General features: G+C 38.3%; 1 long non-coding RNA gene across 4 annotated transcripts in view; it reads right to left on the bottom strand.

Annotated features, from left to right (window-relative positions):
• LOC137218932 (uncharacterized) overlaps positions 1-22,923 on the bottom strand; it is a 213,334-nt gene that overhangs the window by 189,414 nt on the left and 997 nt on the right. The window lies entirely within an intron of this gene.

Here is a 22,923-nt window from a genome sequence, read left to right as displayed (position 1 = left end):
ATACAAACAGATGGATAGATATACCATGTTTTTGGATTGGAAGAATCAACATTGTGAAAATGACTATACTACCAAAAGCAATCTACAGATTCAGTGTAATCTGTATCAAACTGCCAATGGCATTTTTCACAGAACTAGAACAAAAAACTTCATAATTTGTATGGAAACACAAAAGACCCCGAATAGCCAAAGCAATCATGAGAAAGAAAAACGGAGCTGGAGGAATCAGGCTCCCTGACTTCAGACTATACCACAAAGCTACAGTAATCAAGACAGTATGGCACTGGCACAAAACAGAATTATACATCAATGGAACAGGATAGAAAGCACAGAGATAAACCCACGCACATATAGTCACCTTATCTTTGATAAAGGAAGCAAGAATATACAATGGAGAAAAGACAGTCTCTGCAGTAAGTGGTGCTGGGAAAACTAGACAGCTACATGTAAATGAAATTAGAATACTTCCTAACACCATATACAAACATAAACTCAAAATGGATTAAAGATCTAAATGTAAGGCCAGTCACTATAAAACTCTTAGAGGAAAACATAGGAAGAACACTCTTTGACATAAATCAAAGCAAGATCCTTTTTGACCCACCTCCTAGAGGAACAGAAATAAAAACAAACAAATGGGAAGGGGATATGGGGATATATGTATACATATAGCTGATTCACTTTGTTATACAGCAGAAACTAACACAGCATTGTAAAGCAATTACACCCCAATAAAGATGATTAAAAAAAACAAGATCATACATCATGCCCAAGTTGGATGCATCCCAGGGTCACAAAGGTAGTTAAAAATATGCGAATCAATCAATGTGATACACCACATCAACAAAAGAAAAGACAAAACCACATGACCATCACAATAAATGCAGAATAAGCATTCGATAAAATTCAACATCCATTCATGTTAAAAACTCTGAACAAAGTGGGTAAAGAGGGAACAATCTCAACATTATAAAATCTATTTATGAAGCTTTTGCAAACCCACAGCCAATATAAAACTCAGCAGTGAAAAAGTGAAAGCCTTCCCACTAAAATCTGGAATAAGACAAGGAATGCACTCTCACCACTTCTCTTCAACATAGTATTGGAAGTCCTAGCCACAGTAATCAGACAAGAAAAACAAATAAATGGTATCCAAATCAGTAGGTAAGAGGTAAAATTGTCACTATATGCAGATGACATGATACTATATATAGAAAACCCCAGAGACTCCACACAAAAACTACTAGAACTGATAAATGAATTCAGCAAGGTAGAAAGATACAAGATGAACATACAGAAATCAGTTGCATTTCTTTACACTAAATGAAATAGCGGAAAGCAAGTGTAAACAAACAATCCCCTTTAAAATAGCATCAAAAAAAAATACTTAAGAATAAACCTCACCAAGGAGGTGAAAGCCTTACATGTTGAGAACTACAAAACATTAATAAAGGAAATTGAAGATGATTCAAAGAAATGGAAAGATATCTCATGCTCTTGTATTGCAAGAATTAATGTTGTTAAAATGGCAATACTGGCTTCCCTGGTGGCGCAGTGGCTGAGAGTCCGCCTGCCGATGCAGGGGACACGGGTTTGTGCCCCGGTCCGGGAGGATCCCACATGCCGCGGAGCGGCTGGGCCCGTGAGCCATGACCGCTGAGCCTGCGCGTCCGGAGCCTGTGCTCCGCAACAGGAGAGGCCACAACAGTGAGAGGCCCGTGTACCACAAAAAAAAAAAAAAAAAAAAGGCAATACTACCCAAAGCAATCTACAGATTTAATGCGAACTCTATCAAATTACCCATATTTTTTTTTCTTTTTTTTTTGGCAGTACGCAGGCCTCCCACTGTTGTGGCCTCTCCCGTTGCGGAGCACAGGCTCCGGACGCGCAGGCTCAGCGGCCATGGCTCACGGGCCCAGCTGCTCCGTGGCATGTGCGATCTTCCCAGACCAGGGCACGAACCCGTGTCCCCTGCATCGGCAGGCGGACTCTCAACCACTGCGCCACCAGGGAAGCCCTACCCATGATATTTTTCTCAGAACTAGACCAAATAATCCTAAAACTTATATGGAACCATAAAAAAAAAAAAAAAGAATTGCTACAGCAATCCTGAGAAAAAAGAACAATGCAGGAGGCATAACTCTCCTAGACTTCAGACAATACTACAAAGCTACAGTATTCAAAACACTGTGGTACTGGCACAAAAACAGACAATTAGATCAACGGAACAAAATTGAGAGCCCAGAAATAAACACAACACCTACGGACAATTAACCTTCGACAAAGGAGGCAAGAATATACAATGGGGAAAAAAGACAGTCTCTTCAGCAAGTGGTGCTGGGGAAATTAAACAGCTGCATGTAAATAAATTAAGTTAGAAGACACCCTCACACCAGGCACAAAAATAAACTCAAAATGGCTTAAAGACTTAAATATAATACAAGACACCATTAAACTCCTAGAAGAGAACATAGCAAAACATTCTCTGACATAAATCGTACCAATGTTTTCTTAGGTCAGTCTCCCAAGGCAACAGAAATAAAAGCAAAAATAAACAAATGGGGACTAATCAAACTCACACTCTTTGGTACAGCAAAGGAAGCCATAAACAAAACGAAAAGACAACCTACATATTGGGAGAAAATATTTGCAAACGATGCTACCAACAAGGGCTTAATTTCCAAAATATACAAACAGCTCATACAATTCAATAACAAACAAAACAAAAAACAAACAAAAAACAATTAAAAAGTGGGCTAAAGACCTAAATTGAAATTTCTCCAAAGGAGTCATACAGATGGCTTGTTAAGCACATGAAAAGATGCTCATCACTGTTAATTATTAGAGAAATGCAAATCAAAACTACAGTGAGGTACCACCTCACACCAGTCAGAATGGCAGTCATTAAAAAGTCTATGAGTAACAAATGCTGGAGAGGGTGTGGAGAAAAGGGAACCCTCTTACACTGCTGGTGGGAATGTAAATTGGTGCAGCCACTATGGAAAATTGTACAGAGATTCCTCAAGAAACTAAAATTAGAGTTGCCATATGATCCAGCAATCCCACTCCTCAGCATATACCCAGAAAAATAACATAATTCAAAAAGATACATGCAGCCCTATGTTCATAGCAGCACTATTCACAATAGCCAAGACATGGAAACAATCTAAATGTACACTGACAGATGAATGGATAAAGAAGATGCGGTATGTATACACAATGGAATATTACTCAGCCATAAAAAACAACAAAACAATGCCATCTGCAGCAACATGGATGCAACGAGATTATCATACAAAGTGAAGTAAGTCAGAAAGAGAAAGACAAATACCATATGATATCACTTATACGTGGAATATAAACTACAACACAAATGAACATATCTATGAAACAAAAACAGACTCACAGACATAGAGAACAGACTTCTGGTTGCCAAGGGGTGCAGGAGGGAAGGACTGGGAATTTGGAATTAGCAGATACAAACTATTATATATAGAATGGATAAACAATAAAGTCCTACTGTATAGCACAGGTAATATAGTCAATATCCTGTGACAAACCATAATGGAAAAAAATATATTTATATATAACTGAGTATATGTATCTTTTTCATATTCTATATATATATATATATGAGTATATATATTCATATTCATACTCATATATATGACTGAGTTGCTTTGCTGTACAGGAGAAATTAACACCAGATTGTAAATCAACTATACTTCAATACAATTAAAAAAAAAAAAATGAAGTGAACAGAAAACTAAGAAAAACAATAATAATCATTATATTAATGATTTACTTACATATATTAGGTATTTTCTTTATGTGAGGAACTGTACTAAATGCTTTAATGCATTTAATCCTAGACAAACTGACATATGAAGAACTGAGATTTTGCCCAAGGTCAAATGGCAAAAAAGTTGCAGAGACACAATTCTAACCTAGCTCCCTATGATTTCACTGACCTTCCTCTGTAACCAGGATAACTTATTTCTTCCATGTATGTTCCATTATTATTCTGTAAATAGTTTGCATTAATTAAAAAACCCAGAAAATAGCTCCATTTTTTTCTATTTCAATTTGCTGTCATGTAATTGGTGTGAATATTTTTTTCAAAATATTACTATAAATATTTGCATTAAAAGGAGTATTTCAGTAAAAAAGGAAAACTTTAACTTTATTGATATTATATTCAGTTTTTCTCACAGACATGTTTTTGATTTGTAAGAGGTTAAGCCATTTAATAACCAATACAAATGCCAAGATGCTATACAAAATATTCAGTTAAAATAATTTTTAATTGTTTCTTAGTATTTCCTACATGATTCAATATACCACAGAAAAATACTATGTATTTTTCTTTCAAGTCTTCCTACAATGAAAAACTTAAAAACTTTGTACAAAACTTAATTAGTAAACACAAGTTTTGGTTTAATAGTTGGAAGTGAGAAATTAAAACAATCAGAATTTTTTTAGTTTGCTTTCATAACTATTAGTCTAGCTAGTAAAAATTGCTGCTTTCAGACTTCAGGTATTTAAAAGGTAAAAATAAACATTTTTATAATTTTTTTTCAGAAATTTTTTTTCTAAAATCGTTTTAGGAATCTATTCTATGTACTTCTTTGCAGCAAACTGTATGCCTTCTGTATTAGGTCCTGGATTCGTCTAATAGCAATGACCTAATTGTTGGATCCTTCTAAAGGCTCATCAATTATGATTGAACCTCCTGAATCATGATTTATTTATTTGATCCTAATCATGCTTTTGCCAATAAAAGATCCAGCCAATTCTTTGGGAACAGTTACTTGTGTTGTAATAATAAGTCCATCCAAATCACAGTATGTCTTGCTCCCCTGCTGAAGAATAATCATACCCAGAATCAACCAGTGGTTTCTTCCCTGACCACTTACTTCTGTGTCCCAACCTCTGAATGCAAGCTCAGGAAATGAATCTGGTTCCTGATTACCCATGGGATGAAGACATGCAAGCTGCTCTGCAAAGCCTATTAGGCCTTGATGACCTGGCCTCTGACTACCTGTCAACCTTCTCTCCCTCCTTTCTCATCAGTCATTATACTCCAGTCATACCTAACTAATCTGCTGTTTCCTGAACATACTACACTTTTTCATTCCTCTGTCTGGAAAGCTTTCCCACCTTGACCTCCTGACCAACTCCTACTCATTCTTCAAGTTAGCTCCTCGGGAAGGCTTCTCTAATTTCCCCACAAAGGAATGCATGCTGTTTCCTCTTGAGATCACATTCTATCTTCTACACTTGCTTCACTATGTTTTTATTGCTCTTCACATATTTGTCTCCCTTAACGATGACTTCCCTGAAGGCAGAGTATAGATTTTAATGTTTATAATCACACAGAATAGCACAGTGCATGACACAAATAGGTGCTCAAGTCCTTCATGTCTTCATGTCTTCTTGTGTGTTGTGAACCAGACACTGTGACCCAAGTTGGCAATTCAAAATGAGCAAAAAGGCAAGGTCCCTGTGCTCAATGAGCTAACTATCTGGGAGAGAAACTGATGTTAATCAAATGATAATATTTATGAATATATCATTACAATTTGAAATAAGTGCTCTGAAAGACAAAGACACACACACACACACACACACACACACACACACACACACACACACACTCCTACCTAGGCTGGAGCAGGAGGGAGGAGGAGTGGCTAAGGAAGGCTCCCCTAGGAAAGCAGTGCTTACTGGCCATCCAGAGGACGAGTAATTAGAGATGAGGCTGAGAAGAAATGGGCCAGAATATGAGGGATCTTTGCAAGGTCATAACAAGGATTTAGTTCTTTTGTCCTTAGAGCAACATTAGGCATTGAAGGATTTTAAGGAGCTGACTGACATTATCAGACGTGTGATTTGCAAAGATGCTCAGGCAGCAGTTTGGAAAGTGAATTGAAGAAACAAATATTTATTGACCGCATTAACAAATTAATAACTTAACTAACCTGCTTAGCTAATTCTTGATTATTCACATTATGTTAGGCCCATCTAATTAGAATTTAAATTTTAATAATATCTTCTAGTGTAGCATTGTCCAATGGAAATTTAACATGAGTCACATAAGTAATTTAAAATTTTATACTACCTACATTTTAAAAAGTAAAATGAAACAGGTGAAAATTTTAATTATGTATTATACATAACCCACTGTATCTAAAATACTATTTTAACATGTAATCAATATAAAAATGTTATTAAATTTTGTACTAATCTTTGTAATCCAGTGTAAGTATTTTACATTTACAGTACATATCTATTTGGATCACCACATATCAAGTGCTTAACAGCCACTGTGGCCAGTGGTACCAGTGGACAGTGGACAGTGCAGTTGTAATGCCTTCCCCAAGTGGTTTCCAAACCTGATTATACATCAGAAGTATACACAAAGACATTTGTTAAAAAGATTTCCCAATAGCTCTCTCCATTTTTATTAAGCTCTCTCCATTTTGATTGGTCTCTAGGAAGAGACCCAGAAATCTGGTTCTGATCAAGTACACCAAGTGATGGTGATGTAACAGTCCATGGACCAGCATATGGGAATTACTGCATTGCCTCAAAGTTGGGAATATAACAAAACCTTTGTGAATATAATGAAACATCTTGCACCCTTGGAAAATTTGAGCAATGTCATGAGAAGCCCAGTAGGAAAGATATTTGAGACACCCTTGAAGTAATTTCAGAAATTCATTGCCATCACTGCTTCTTAAAAGTTCAATCTGTAGAATTCAGTTCCTGAAAAGATAGCAAACTAACAATACTACTACCTCCTGGAGTCCCCAGGTCTAATCCTGAAGATGTCATGTAAGTGACAGGATAATGATGGATCTTAGAGACTAACTCAGAAACACTGACAAACCCCTGGGAGATGAAAGGGAGTTGGGTACCATTGTGGTGGGAAAAGGAAAGCCTAGGGTCATAGATGAACACTGATGGAGGTAAGTAGAATGGAGAGATGGGCTCCCTGATTGTGCCTTCTTCTAACCACATTACCCTGGGTGGATCACAGCCCACGCCAACTCGAGGTGGACATGAAAACAGCAGGTCCAGCCCAGCACCTGCCCAAGGAGGCAGAATAACATGGGGAAGCTGATAACTATGCATACAGGTTGGCTTGCAACAGTTCTCTCCTTTACTTCCTTCCACCCTGGGGTCTAGGAAGTAGCAGAGGATACAGTAGCTCTTGGAAAAGGGATGGCAAATGCAGGGGAACTGGGAAATAACCTACAGGCATGTTCTCTTCCTGAAAGGGCAAAATGGAACTAGCAGAACCCAGGCTGTAACACAAGAGGCTTTTCAGCCTGAGGTTCATCCATGCTCCCCTTTAGCGAACCCTCTGAAAAAAAAAAAAATCACAAGAAGAATCACAATCCTAGTCTCAGGCTTTTGATCCTCCCTCTCAAGTATGAATTACAGCTGAAGTTGCTGACACTCCCAAGGGAATAAGAGATCACAGAGGAAAATATTACAGCATCTGAGGAGTATAACTCCACAAAAGAAATTTTTTTAGAAAACTAGACAATTTGTGCTAGAGGAGTAGAATTAATGGACCCAAAAAAATTGAGAAATTTTAAGTGAGTAGAAGAAATGCCACCAAAGAGATAAGGGAGAATATTAGCAATATGAAGCAATAATAAGCTGGAGATACTGGTTATGAAAAATATGGGGATTGAAATGAACTCAGTGGATGAGTTGGCTGACCGACTAGACACCATCAGATAACAAATTAGTAAGATAGAAATTCGTTGGGGATCTCTCCCATAATGTATCTAGAAGCAATGAAGAGATGGGAAACATAAAAGTTAAAGGATAAAAAAAAAAAGTTAAAGGATTTGGAGAGAACCCTGATAAAACCTGACAACATTATAAGAAAAGAGAGGTAATATCCTTCATTAACATTCATAAAAACGTAGGAACAAAATACTAGCTAATTGAATCAGACATATATATATATATATAATATATAACATGCAATAAAATAAATGAATTTAGAAAGGTTGCAGGATACAAAATCAACATATAGAAAAATCAATTGTATTTCTATAAGCTAGCAATGAAAAATCCAAAAATTAAATTAAATAATCCCTTTCAAAATCACTTCAAAAAGAATAAAATACTTAGAAATATATATAGCACGACATGCAAAAAAACTTTTACAATGAAAACTACAAAGCACTGTTAAGTGAAATTAAAGACAATCTAAGTAAATGAGTGACATGACATTTTCATGGACTGTAAAACACACTACCATTAAGGTGCCAGTTTTCTACCAATAAATCTATCAATTCTATACAATCCTTGTCAAAATCCTAGCAAGATCTTTTGTAGAAATTGGTAAACTGATCCTAAAATTTATATGGATATGCAAACGACCTAGAATAGCTAACACATTTTTGTAAAATTAGAAGGACTTAATTATCTGATTTTAGAACTTAATATAAAGTAATGATAATCAAGAGAGTGTGGTATTGGTACAAAGATAGACCTATAGTTCAATGAAATAGGATAGAAATTCCAGAAATAAATTCTTACATTTATGGTTACTTGATTTTTTACAAAATGTCAAGGCAATTCAAAAGTGAAGAATAATAATTTTAACAAATGATGGTAGAACAATAACATATCCATATGCAAAAAAGAACTCAAACCATTACTTTGTAGTATATATTAAAGAACAACTCAAAATGGATCATAGACCTAAATGTATGAACTAAACCTATAAAGCTTCTAGAAAATATAGGAAAATATCTTTGGGACTTTGGTCTAGGCAAAAATTTATTAGTGTGACACAAAAAGCACAATTCATTTTAAAAATTGATAAAGTGAACTTCACTGAAATGTAAAACTTTTGCTCTTTAAAAGACACAATTAGGAAAGTTAAAAATAAGTCTGGGGGAAAATATTTGCAAACCATACAAGGACTTGTCATTAATTATCTACTGCTGTGTAGCAATTGGCCCAAAAGTTAGTAGTTTAAAACAACAAATATTTATTATCTCACACAATTTTTGACTCTGAAGAATCTGAGTGCAGCTGTCAGTCAGAGCTGCAGTCATGTCAAGACTCGATTAGGACTAGAGAATTTGCTTCCAAGCTCACTCACATGGCTGTTATCAAGCCTCAGTTCCTTGCTGTTTGTTACCCAGTGTATTAGTCTGATAGGGCTGCTATAACAAAATAGCACAAATTGAGCGGCTTAAATAACACAAACTTATTTTCCAAAAGTTCTGGAGGCTAGAAGTCCAAGATCACAGCGTCAGCAGGTTTTGTTCCTTCTGAGGCCTCTTTGGGTTGTAGATGACCTTCTTGCTGTGTCTTCGCATGGCTTTTCTCTGTGTGCACACATCCCTGATGTCTCCTTTTGTGTCTAAATTTCCTCTTCTTAAAAGAATTGGACTAGGGCCCACCTGAACGGCCTCATTTTAATTTAATCACCTCTTTAAAGGCCCTATCTCCAAACAGCCGCATTTTGAGGTCCTAGGGGTTAGGGCTTCAACATTTGAATTTGGGAAGAACTTCCTTAAGGAAGTTGTGGTACATATAAGGAAGATGTGGTACATATATACAATGGAATATTACTCAGCCATAAAAAAGAATGAAATAATGCCATTTGCAATAACATGGGTGGACCTAGAAATTATCGTATTAAGTGACGTAAGTCACACAGAGAAAGACAAATATCATATGATATCACTAATGTGTGGAATCTAAAAAAAGATATAAATTAACTTATTTACAAAACAGAAACAGACTCACAGACATAGAAAACAAACTTATGGTTACCAAAGGGGATAGCAGGTAAGGGAAGATGTAAATTAGGAGTTTGGAATTAATATATACACAGTACTACACATAAAATAAATAAGAAATACTACTGTATAGCACAGGAAACTACACTATCTTGTAATAACCTATAATGAAAAAGAAGCTGAAAAACAGTATATGAATTTTATGTATAACTGAATCACTTTGCTGTACACCTGAAACTAACACAACGTTGTAAATTAACTATACTTCAATAAAATAAAATTAAAAGAAAGAGAAACAAACATAAAAATGGGCAAAAGAACTGAAAAGACATTTTTCCAAAGAGAAAATGCAGATGGCCAACAAACACATGAAAAGATGCTCAACATCACTAATCATCAGGGAAATACAAATCAAAACCACAGTGAGGGCTTCCCTGGTGGCACAGTGGTTGAGAGTCTGCCTGCTAATGCAGGGGACACGGGTTCGAGCCCTGGTCTGGGAGGATCCCACATGCCGCGGAGCAACTAAGCCCGTGAGCCACAACTACCGAGCCTGCGCGTCTGGAGCCTGTGTTCCGCAACAAGAGAGGCCGCGATAGTGAGAGGCCCGCGCACCGCAGTGAAGAGTGGCCCCCGCTTGCCACAACTAGAGAAAGCCCTCGCACAGAAACGAAGACCCTACACAGCCCAAAATCAATCAATAAATAAATAAATAAAAACCCACAGTGAGATGTATCATCTCATACCTGTCAGAATGGATATCATCAAAAAGAACAGAAATAGATAAATGGCGAGACAAGATGGCTGAGCAGAAGGACTTGAGTTCACCTCCTCTCATGAAAACACCAAAATCACAAATAACTGCTGAACAACCATTGACAAAAAAGACAGGAACCTACCAAAAAAGATATTCTACATCCAAAGACAGAGAAGAAGCCACAACAAGATGGTAGGAGGGGCACATTCATGATACAATCAAATCCCAAACTTGCCAGGTAGGCGACCCCAACACTGGAAAACAATTATATTGCAGAGGTTCTCCCACAGGAGTAGGAGTTCTGAGCTCCACATCAGGCTCCCCTGTCTGGGGGTCAGGCATCAGGAGGAGAAGCCCCCAGAGCATTTGGCTTTAAAAGCCAGCGGGACTTGATCACAGGAACTCCACAGGACTACGGGAAACAGAAACTCCACCCTTAGAAGGCACGCATCAAGGTCTCATGTGCATCAGGACGCAGCATAAAAGCAGTAACTTCATAGGAGCTTAGGCCAGACATACCTGCTGGTATTGGAGGGTCTCCTGGAGAGGCAGGGGGGCAGCTGTGGTTCACTGTGGGCACAGGGACACTGGTGGCGAAGGTACCAGGGATTATTCATAGGTGTGTGCTCTCCTGGAGGCTGCCATTTTGACACCAAGACCTGGCCCCACACAATAGCCTGTAGGCTCCAGTGCTGGGATGCCTCAGGCCAAACCACCAACAGGGCAGGAACACAGTCCCACCCATCAGCAGACAGGTTGCCTAAAGTCTTCCTGAGCCTAGAGCCTACAGCTGGGATAAGACCCAGCTCCACCCACCAGTGGGCAGGTACCAGTCCTTCCTACCAGTAAGCTTGCTCAAGCCTCTAGACCAGCCTCACCCATGACGGGGCAGACACCAGACGCAAGAGGAAGCAGAATCCTGCAGCCTGCAGAATGGAGGCTACAAACACAGAAAGTTAGACAAAATGAGACGTCAGAGGAATATGCTCCAGGTGAAGGAACAAGATAAAACCCCAGAAAAACAACTAAGTGAAGGGGAGATAGGCAATCTACCAGAAAAAGAATTCACAGTAATGACAGTAAAGATGATCCAAATCTCTGAAAAAGAATGGAGGCATAGACCAAAATATAAGAAATGTTTACCAAAGACCTAGAAGATTTAAAGAATAAACAAACAGAGTTGAACAGTACAATAACTAAAATAAAAAATACACTAGAAGGAATCAATAGCAAAATATCTGAGGCAGAAGAATTTATAAATGACCTGGAAGACGGAATGGTGGAAATCACTGCTGCAGAAGAGAATAAAGAAAAAAGAATGAAAAGAAATGAGGACAGTTTAAGAGACCTCTGGGACAACATTACATGCACCAACATTCGCATTATAGGGTCTCAGAAAGGGAAGAGAGAGAGGAAGAGCCTGAGAAAATATGTGAAGAGATAATAGCTGAAAAATTCCCTAACATGGGAAAGGAAACAGTCACCCAAGTCCAGGAAGCACAGGAAGTTCCATACAGGATAAACCCGAGGAGAAAGACACCGAGACATATATTAATCAAATAGACAAGAATTGAAAACAGAGAAAATATTAAAAGCAACAAGGGAAAAGCAACAAATAACATACAAGGGAGTCCCCATAACGTTATCAGCTGATTTTTCAGCAGAAACTCTGCAGGCCAGAAGGGAGTGGCATGATATATTTAAAGTGAAAAAAGGGAAAAACTTACAACGAAGAATACTCTACCCAGCAAGGCTCTCATTCAGATTCGAAAGAGAAATCAAAAGCTTTACAGACAAGCAAAAGCTAAGAGAATTCAGCACCACCAAACCATCTTTACAACAAATGCTAAAGGAACTTCTCTAGGCAGAAAAGAAAAGGCCACAACTAGAAACAAGAAAATCACAAATGGGAAAGCTCACTAATAAAGGCAAACATACAGTAAAGGTAGGAAATCATCCACAAACAAGTATGATATCAAAACGAGCAATCGTGAGAAGAGGAAAGTACAAATGCAGGATACTAGGGATACATTTGGAAATTAAGAGACCAGCAACTTTAAAACAGTCTTGTATATATATGGACTGCTATATCAAAACCTCACAGTACCCACAAACCAAAAATCTACAATAGATATACACACAAAAAAGAAATAGGAATCCAAACACAACACTAAACAGCATCACCAAAGAAGAAGAGAAGAGAACAAAAGAGGAAGGGAAGAAGAAGATCTACAGAAACAAATCCAAAACAATTAACAAAATGGCAATAAGAACATACATATTGGTAATTACCTGAAATATAAATGGAATAAACACTCCAACCAAAAGACACACTGGCTAAATGGATACAAAAACAAAGACCCATATATACGCTATCTACAAGAGACCCACTTCAGATCGAGGGACACACACAAACTCAAAGTGAGGGGATGAAAAAAGGTATTCGATGCAAATGGAAATCAAAAGAAAGCTGGGGTAGCAATACTCATATCAGACAAAATAACTCTAAAATAAAGACTGTTATAAGAAACAAAGATAACACTACATAATGATCAAGGGATCGATTCAAGAAGAAAATGTAATAATTGTAAATATATATGCACCCAACATAGGAACACCTCAATATATAAGGCAAATGCTAACAGCCATAAAAGGAGAAATCGACAGTAACAAAATAATAGTGGGGGACTTCAACACCTCACTTATATCAATGGTCAAATGATCCAAAGAATCAATAAGGAAACACAGGCCTTAAGTGACACATTAGACGAGATGGACTAAATTATTATTTATATAGCATTCCATGCAAAAGCAGCAGAGCACACACTCTTTTCAAGTGCAGATGAAACGTTCTCCAGGATAGATCACATGCTTGGTCGTAAAGCAAGTTTCAGTAAATGTAAGAAAACTGAAATCTTATCAAGCATCTTTTCCGACCACAATGCTATGAGATTAGAAATCAACTACAAAGAAAAGACCATAAAAAACAAACACGTGGAGGCTAAACAATATGCTGCTAAAGAACCAATGGAACACTGAAGATATCAAAGCGGAAATCAAAAAGTATCTACAGACAAATGAAAATGAAAATACAACGATCCAAAACCTATGGGACGCAGCAAAAGCAGTTCTAAAAGGGATATTTATAGCAATACAGTCTTACCTCAGGAAACAAGAAAAATCTCAAGTAAACAACCTAACCTTACACTTAAAGGAACTAGAGAAAAAAAGAACAAAAATTCCAAAGTTAGTAGAAGGAAAGAAATCATAACGATCAGAGCAGAAATAAACGAAATAGAGATGAAGAAAACAACAGAAAAGATCAATGAAACTAAAAGCTGGTTCTCCAAAAAGATAAAAAAAAAAATTCTTAAACCTTTAGCTAGACTCACCAAGGAAAAAAAGGGAGAGGTCTCAAATCAATAAACTTAGAAATGAAAAAAGAGAAGTTACAGCAGGCACCACAGAAATACAGAGGATTATAAGAGACTACTACAAGCAACTATATGCCAATAAAATGGATAACCTAGAAGAAAAGGACAAATTTTTAGAAAGGTAGAATCTCCCAAGACTGAAACAGGAAAAAATAGAAAATATGAAGATACCAATCACAAATACTGAAATTGAAACTATGATTTGAAAACTTCCAACAAACAAAAGTCCAGGACCAGATGGCTTCACAGGCGAATTCTATCAAACTTTTAGAGAAGAATTAACATACCCTTCTAAAAATATTCCCAAAAATTGCAGAGGAAGGAACACTCCAAATTCATTCTATGAGGCCACCATCACCCTGATATCAACACCAAAGATACCAAACACACAAAATTACAGGCTAATATCACTGATGAACACAACACAAAAATCCTCAACAAAATACTAGAAAACTGAATCCAACAATACGTTAAAACAATCATACACCATGATCAAGTGGCATTTATCCCAGGCATTCAAGGATTTTTCAACAACTGCACATTAAACAGTATGACACACCACATCAACAAACTAAAGAATAAAAAACATATGATCATCTCAATAGATGCAGAAAAAGCTTTTGACAAAATTCAATACCCATTTATGATAAAAACTCTCCAGAAAGTGGGCACAGAGGGAACATACCAACAACATAATAAAGGCCATATATGACAAACCTACAGCTAACATAATGGTGAAAAAATGAAAGCATTTCCTCTCAGATCAGGAGCAAGACAAGGATGCCAGTCTTGCCACTTTTATTCAACCTGGTTTTGGAAGTCCTAACCATGGCAATCAGAGAAGAAAAAGAAACAAAGGGAATCCAAATTGGAAAACAAGTAAAACAGTCACTGTTTGTAGATGACATGATACTACACATAGAAAATCCTAAAGATGCCACCAGAAAACTACTGGAGCTCATCAATGAATTTGGTAAAGCTGCAGGATACAAAATTAATACACAGAAATCTGTTACATTTCTATAACTAACAACAAAAGATCAGAAAGAGAAATTAAGGAAACAATCCCTTATACCATCACATCAAAAAGAATAAAGTACCTAGGAATAAACCTACCTAAGGAAGCAAAAGACCTGTACTCAGATACTGATGAAAGAAATCGAAGATTACACAAACAGATGGAAAGGTATACCATGATCCTGGATTGGAATAATTCATATTGTCAAAATGACTATACTACCCAAGGCAATCTACAGATTCAATGCAATCCCTATCAGATTACCAATGGCATTTTATGCAGATCTAAAGAAAATATCTTAAAATTTGTATGGAAACACAAAAGAGCCCAAATAGCCAAAGCAACCTTGAGAGAGAAAAATGGAGCTGGAGGAATCAGGTTCCCTGACTTCAGACTATACTATAAAGCTACAGTATTCAAGACAGTATGGTACTGGCACAAAAACAGACTTATAGATCAAAGGAACAGAATACAAAGCCCAGAAATAAACTCATGTACCTATGGTCAATTAATCTACAACAAAGGAGGCAAGACTATACAATGGAGAAAAGACAGTCTCTTCAATAAGTGGTACTGGGAAAACTGGACAGCTACATGTAAAAGAAAGAAATTAGAACATTCTCTAACACCATACACAAAAATAAACTCAAAATGGATTAAAGACCTAAATGTAAGGCCAGATACTATAAATCTCTTAGAGGAAAACATAGGCAGAACACTCTTTGACATAAATTGCAGCAATATCTTTTTGAATTTACCTCCTAGAGTAATGAAAATAAAAACAAAAATAAACCAATGGGACCTAATTAAACTTAAAAGCTTTTGCATAGCAATGGAAATTATAAACAGAACAAAAAGACAACCCATGGAATGGGAGAAAATACAAATGAAGCAACTGACAAGAGATTAATCTCCAAAATATACAAATAGCTCATGCAGCCCAATATCAAAAAAACAAAAAAAAACCAATCAAAAAATGGGTGAAAGATCTAAATAGATATTTGCCCAAAGAAGACATACAGATGGCCAGAAAGCACATGAAAAGATGCTCAACATCACTACTTATTAGAGAAATGCAAATCAAAACTACAATGAGGTATCACCTCACACCAGTCAGAATGGTCATCATCAAAAAGTCTACAAGCAATAAAAGCTGGACAGGGTGTGGAGAAAAGGGAACCCTTCTACACTGTTGGTGGAAATGTAAATTGGTAGAGCCACTATGGAGAACAGTATGGAGGTTCCTTCAAAAACTAAAAACACAGTTGCCATACGATCCAGCAATCCCACTTCTGGGCATACATCTGGAGAAAATCATGCTTTGAAAAAATATATGCACCCCAATATTCATTGCAGCACTATTTATAATAGCCAAGACATGGAAGCAACCTGAGTGTCCATTGACAGAGGAATGCATAAAGAAGATGTGGTACATATATACAATGGACTATTACTCAGACATAAAAAAGAATGAAATAATGCCATTTGCAGCAATATGGATGGACTTAGAGATTATTATAGTTATGCAAGTCAGACAGAGAAAGACAAATATCATATAATAGCACTTATATGTAGAATCTTAAAAAAAAAAGATACAAAATAACTTAATTACACAACAGAAGCAGACTCACAGACATAGAAAACAAACACGTTTACCAAAGGGGAAAGGTGGGGGGAGGGATAAATTAAGAGTTTGGGATTAACATATACACACTACTATAAATGAAATACATGCTCAACAAGGACCTACTGTATAGCACAGGGAACTCTACTCAATATTCTTTAATAATATATATGGGAAAAGAATCTGAAAAAGAGAATTATACATATATGTATAACTGAATCATTTTGCTGTACACCTAAAACTGACACAACATTGTAAATCAACTCTACTCCAATATAAAATAAAAATGTTAAAAAAATATCAAAAACAATATGTGAAACAAGCTTTATCTTGATTCAAACTATTCCAGAAGATAAATCTAAGAAAAAAGTTATAAAACCTATTTTTAAACAACAGCATCAAGAAAAATAAGTATATGCAATCCCTAGTTGACTGCTCAGAAGGGTAATATTCATTTAGATGTATCTAAAAATAAACAGTTTTACTATACTATGATCACACTTAATCCATGCATACCCTCCGGATAAGCCAAAAGAATTAGTCTCACTTTGTCCATTTCAGTAGAGACAACTACTTTGAACTCTAGCAACCCATAGCATTCTAAGGACCTCCAAGAATTCCACAACGTTTTTTACCTTCTCCTGGCTCAAAACTTTATGCATAAATGGTTATGTAAAAAATCCAGAATCAGAGAGACAGAAAAAAAGAGAGAGAGAGAGAGAGGGACACATTGAGAATGAGAAAAGAAAAACCATAACTCTAAGGCTCTAAAAAGCCTTGAATTTTAGGCGTAAGTTTCACATATTTTTTGGAAAAAGTCTCCCAATTCTGAATTCATTCAATTAAAACTAAGCAATTCAAAAACAACAAAAAACAAACAAACCTATGTACACTGTTGGTGGGAATATGAATTCACACAGTCACTGTGGAAAACAGTATGGAGGTTTCTCAAAAAACTAAAAATAGAAGTACTATATGACCCAGCAATTCCACTCCTGGGTATATAGCTGCAGAAAACAAAAACACTAATTTGAAAGGACACATGCATCCCAATGTTCATAGCAGCATTATTTACAATTGCCAAGATATGGAAGCAACCTAAGGGTCCATCACCAGATGAACAGGTAAAGAGGAGGCGGTATGTCTTTACAATGGAATACTACTCAGCCATAAAAAAGAACGAAATTTTGCCATTTGCAGGAACATGGATGAACTTGGAGGGCATTATGCTAAGTGAAATAAGACAGATAATGCATGATATCACTTATATGTGGAATCTATAAAATACAACAAACTAGTGAATATAACTGTTACTCAATCCAAGTCCATGTGCCCAACACACAGTGAAGCCAAACAATATCAAAATGTTGGAGTCTGGAGCAGAGAAAGCAAGGCCATGCAAGGAGACGGATGGCTCAGGCCTTAAAAACCCCAAACTCCCCGAAAGCTTCTAGCAAAGCCTTTTATAGGAAAGGTGAGGGAGGGGCGTGGTTAGTTGTTGCAAACTTCTTGGTGTCAGATCCTTCGTTTTTGAGGTCAGGTCATAGGTCATGATGTTCCTGTAAACCTCCACTGAAACAAAGGTTATTCTCTGTTCTGACGAGAAAGGGCAAGGACCCAAGGTTCAACTTTTGACCTCCGAGGTCCAAGCCCTGTCTAAAAGGAAGGGGTCCCTTCGCGGTCTGGTTACCCTGCCCAGGAGCCTTCGTCCAGTACCCAGTCTGGGTCCTCCCACCAGTGCCCAGATGCAGCTGGGGAGGCAGATCTCAGTTGGTGGCGCCCTCAGGGCCAAGTCCCAGACCCTGCCCAGCCATCACCAGTGAGGGAGCAAAGTGCCCAGGACTCAACTGGCCCTCAGGCTCCTCAGGCCACCCAAACGGGTGCCGGATTTCCTGGACTGCGACCCATGGTCACGCCTGCCACCATTAGGTCGCAGAGGTGGGAATGGGGGAGAGGGTCGCTGCTGCTTCAAGGCCTGGGTCCGGCCAGTGGGTGGCTGTGGTGAGGGCTCTGGAGCCTTGCAGGACACAGCACTCAGCCTGTCCCCGGCTCCCCAGCTCACCCGCCGGCCCAAGGCCAGGGAGCCTGGAGGGCCCCGAGGAGAAGGCCAAGATCCGCCTCTCACGGCACTCTCTGCCCCGAGGAACACTGCATGAAGACTGTTGGCAGAGTGGGACCTCTAACCCGCCAAGCGCTAACGGTCGTGGGCTAATAGCTGTGCGCTCGCCCCGCCGCTATTACATAACACAAAAGAAGACTCACAGATATAGAGAACAAGCTACTGGTAGCCACTTGGGTTGGCGGGGGCAGGAGGGGCAATATAAGAGTTGGGGAGTGCGAGGTACAAACAGGCTCAAGGATGTATTGTACCAACACAGGGAATACAGCCAATGCTGTGTAATAACTAAATGGAAAATAACCTTGTAAAATTGTATTACATTTTTAAAATTTTTTAAACTTAAAAAGTAAAAGATAACATAAGAAAAAATAGGCAAAAGATTTGAATAAACATTTCACTAATAAACATTTCACATACAAATGACCAGTAAGCACATGAAAAGATACTCAACATCATTACTAGTTATTAAGAAAATGCAAATTAAATTCACAATGAGATACCACTATATACCCATAATCAAAAAGACTGACCATACCAAATTCGGGCAAGAAATGCAGAGAAACTGGAACCCTAATACTTTGCCAGTGGGAATGTAAAATGGAATAGCTATTTTGGGAAACAGTTTGACTATTCCTTAAAAAATTAAACATAAACTTTCTACATGGCCCAGAAATTCCACTCCCAAGTACCTATCTACTCAAGGGAAATGAATATATATGTATACACAAAGACTTATATGTGAATGTGGAAGCAGAATTATTCATAATACCAAACCTGGAAGCAACCCAAATGTCCATCAGCTAGTAAAGGAATGAACAAAATGTGATATATCTATACAATGGAATATTATGCAGAAATAAAAAGGGAACAAACTACCAATACATGCTACAACATGGGTAAGCTTCAAAAACTTTATGCTAAATGAAAGAAGCCAAACTCAAAAGACCACATATTGTATGATTTCATATGACACTTCCAAGAAAGGCAAATCTATACAGAAAGAAAACAGATCAATGGTTGCCTGGGAACAGAGATTGACTGCAAATGGAAACAATGGAATTTGGGGCGAAGATGGAAATGTTCTAAAACTGGACAGTTGTGATGGTTGCACAACTCCATAAATTTAAAGTTAGGTAGGTTTATAATAGGTGTATCTTTTTAATAGGTGTATTTTTATGTGAATTATACCTCAAGGAAGCTGTTACAAATAACACACAATAAAACAACACTATGTATTTCACAAAGACGTGTTTACATAAGGAACCATATCAAATGCATGAGAGTGAGGGGGAGGGTAATGAGAGTGGAGATGGACAAATGACGAAAACATTAAAGAAAGGATTGTTGCACATGGTGAGAATGTGCCGAGAACTGGGTAATGTGATTATCTCAGCTTTGTCCTCCACAGTCTGAAAGAGAAAACAAGCTGTTACCAGTGAAGCTTTCAAAATTACTAGTAGAATGAGGAAAATAATACTTATAATTACAAAATGCTTTACTGTTTAAAAGCTCACATACATTTTCTCATTTAATTTCTCAAAACAGCTCTGTTAAATAGGTATAACTATCTCCATTTTACAGATGAAGAAACCAAATTAGATGTGGCGTGGTCACACAACTAGTGGCTACTAATAGCTAGTAGCACGTAGCTTGGAGACTTAAACCCAGTACTTTTCCCATTGTCATCAGAGAACACTGCCCAGATCAAACTGGTCTTCCTTGACAACTCCACAATCATGTTTACACTAAGAGATCCTACCCCCTTTACTTTGCTTATCCAATCAGACTCTTCCCCAGACATTTGGAATTAGACAATAGTGAGTCTCCATGACTACACGCACTGAGGATATATAAACCCGGGGGTTGTGGAGTGGCTGTATTTCTTAACAAGGTACATGGAAAAGAGAGACAACTGGCCTTAAAGAAAGAAGAACGAAGCTGATTCAGTGACAAAAGGCCCTGTGGCCACCGAGGCAAGCACACATTCACACTGTGGTAGCCATGGAGAGGTGCCACCGAGATCCCCCTTCAAAGAGCTTGATACGCAGCCACAAGAAGTGCAGTCATCAGCCTCCAGCTGTCAGCTCCACCTGCAGAGAAGCCTACTGCCCAAGATCACGCCCTTTCTGGGGCAGCCTGCATCAGGTGACTGAGTGGGGTCAGATATAAAGCATGGAGCAGTTCCGCCTGATGCAGGACACTCGAAAGAAAACGCTTTCTCCAGAGCTACCCGGCAAGTTGGCCAAGGATTTGTCAGACCTGCATCACATCTTAAATTCTCTCTTTGACCTATCCTGCTTCCTCCTCCTTCCTTTCACAGGCATTGAACCCTAATAACTCCTATCAGCATCTGTTTCTCAGTAACCCAACATGCAACCCATCACAACACATGCCCACAAGATAAAATTCAGGCTTCCAGGCTTTCTGGTTCCTGCCTCTTGTGTGGGCCCAGCTGCACTTCCACTTTCCAGCCTTTATTTTAACCAGGCTCAGGTGCGAACAAAGGCTTTGACCAGATCATTAATTTTCTGTTAGAGTACTGCCATTAGTAGCCACGTAATCTTGAGCAAATCATTTTATTTCTCTGGGTCTTCACTTTCTTACCTGTCCATTAAGTGATCAGGAAAGGACCTCCTAATCTTTACCCTACAGTCAACCAGACAGCTGATTACACACTGCCTGCTGAGCCACCAAAATGGTTTTAACCGTCCATAATATACACTCTCACATGGTATTTCAGTTTAGCTTAGATGCTTTCCTAGAAAGTATCCCCAGCTTTCTAGCTGTTAAATTGAACTTAACTATGATTTCGGCAAAGGGCCAGCTCCCAAAGTGAGTAGGAGAGCTGCACCATGGATGCCTGGTGCAGGGCTGGGAGACAGAGATGATAGAGGATGGCATGAAAGTTTAATCCTATACTGCAGAAGCTGGGCTTGTCCCTCTACTCCACTGAGGTAGAAAAGGGAGGGAAAGGGGTTTGAGGAACTGGATAGGAATTCAACGATAGCCCCCCAAATAACTCCATCCCCCCGTCCCTGCCATGTCTGTCCCTGCAGGCAATACCCTTGCTCTATACTCCAAAAACCCAAAGTTCTCTCCGGCAGGACCACTCAAGTTCCCCTTTTCCTTCAAAACTGCCATTTAACAACATCACCACAACCTCTGATACCTCCATCAAAACTACAGTCCTAAAGTGTTGATTGTTTAACTTAGTTAAGTGACTAGCTGTGATACTCTCAAGAATCCTTACTGGTTTAAGGATATTCCCTCCAGTGAGTGTGAAAAAAACACACAGATTACAAGAACAAATGTAGGAAAATGACAAATATCCAAAATACCCCAAAGCGTTTTTGCTTCTGGTGTCTGATTTGTAGTTTCACAACTTTCTCTGTGATTTTAAATAGACATCCGTTATTCTCATGGGAATAAACACTTCCTCTTGTTCTCATGCCCCAAATGTTGTCTTTAGCAAAGCCACATGGATTCTTTCTGGCATTTAGCCCCTATTCCTAGTATAAACATGTAATCTGGCCTGCAAATCTGAGACAGGTGGAACCTGGGACCCTTTGCTGCAGTGCTTGCACCTGGACAAAGAGTAACAGAATACAAAGAAACTATAAGGGACTAAAAATAACTGTGTGCAGGTGCAGGTGGGGCAAATTAAAAACAACAAGATACAAAAAGACCAAAAACCCAACTGCCACTTCTCAGGAGTCTGCAGCAAAAGCAGGGTACTGCACTTGCACCCTGCACACAGCACCACCAAGGAGATAGGCAGACCACCTAAGCCACCCCTCAGGTGGACCCCTGACCCACCCCTATCCTCACCGCATGTAAAGGAACCAGCTCCCTCCTGCCCCACCCCCACCCCAAGGGCCAACAAAGGCACCTGTTATTTGTTTTCGCTCCCTTGTGCTGCAGCACTAGTCCCAATAAACTCTTGCCTGATTTTCCTATCTGGCCTCTATCAATTTCTATTGATTAAGGAATCCAAGAATCCTGGTCGGTAACAGGGTTACCAGTCAGGCTCTTTTTGACTCCATGGGTAGCTGGCACCTCTAAGTATACTGACAAAACACTGTCCATATGACTCCTTTGCAAGCCTCTTCCTCATAACCCATAAAAAAATTTTACGAAACTTTCCCAACTTACTTCAATGCTCCTTCCAGCGCTACAGTATCAGTGGAGC

The sequence above is a fragment of the Pseudorca crassidens genome, chromosome 2 (assembly GCF_039906515.1).
Source record: "Pseudorca crassidens isolate mPseCra1 chromosome 2, mPseCra1.hap1, whole genome shotgun sequence".
Classification (NCBI taxonomy): Eukaryota; Metazoa; Chordata; class Mammalia; order Artiodactyla; family Delphinidae; genus Pseudorca; species Pseudorca crassidens.
Note: the sequence above shows the minus strand (reverse complement) of the source record. Positions and strands in the feature narration are given on the sequence as shown.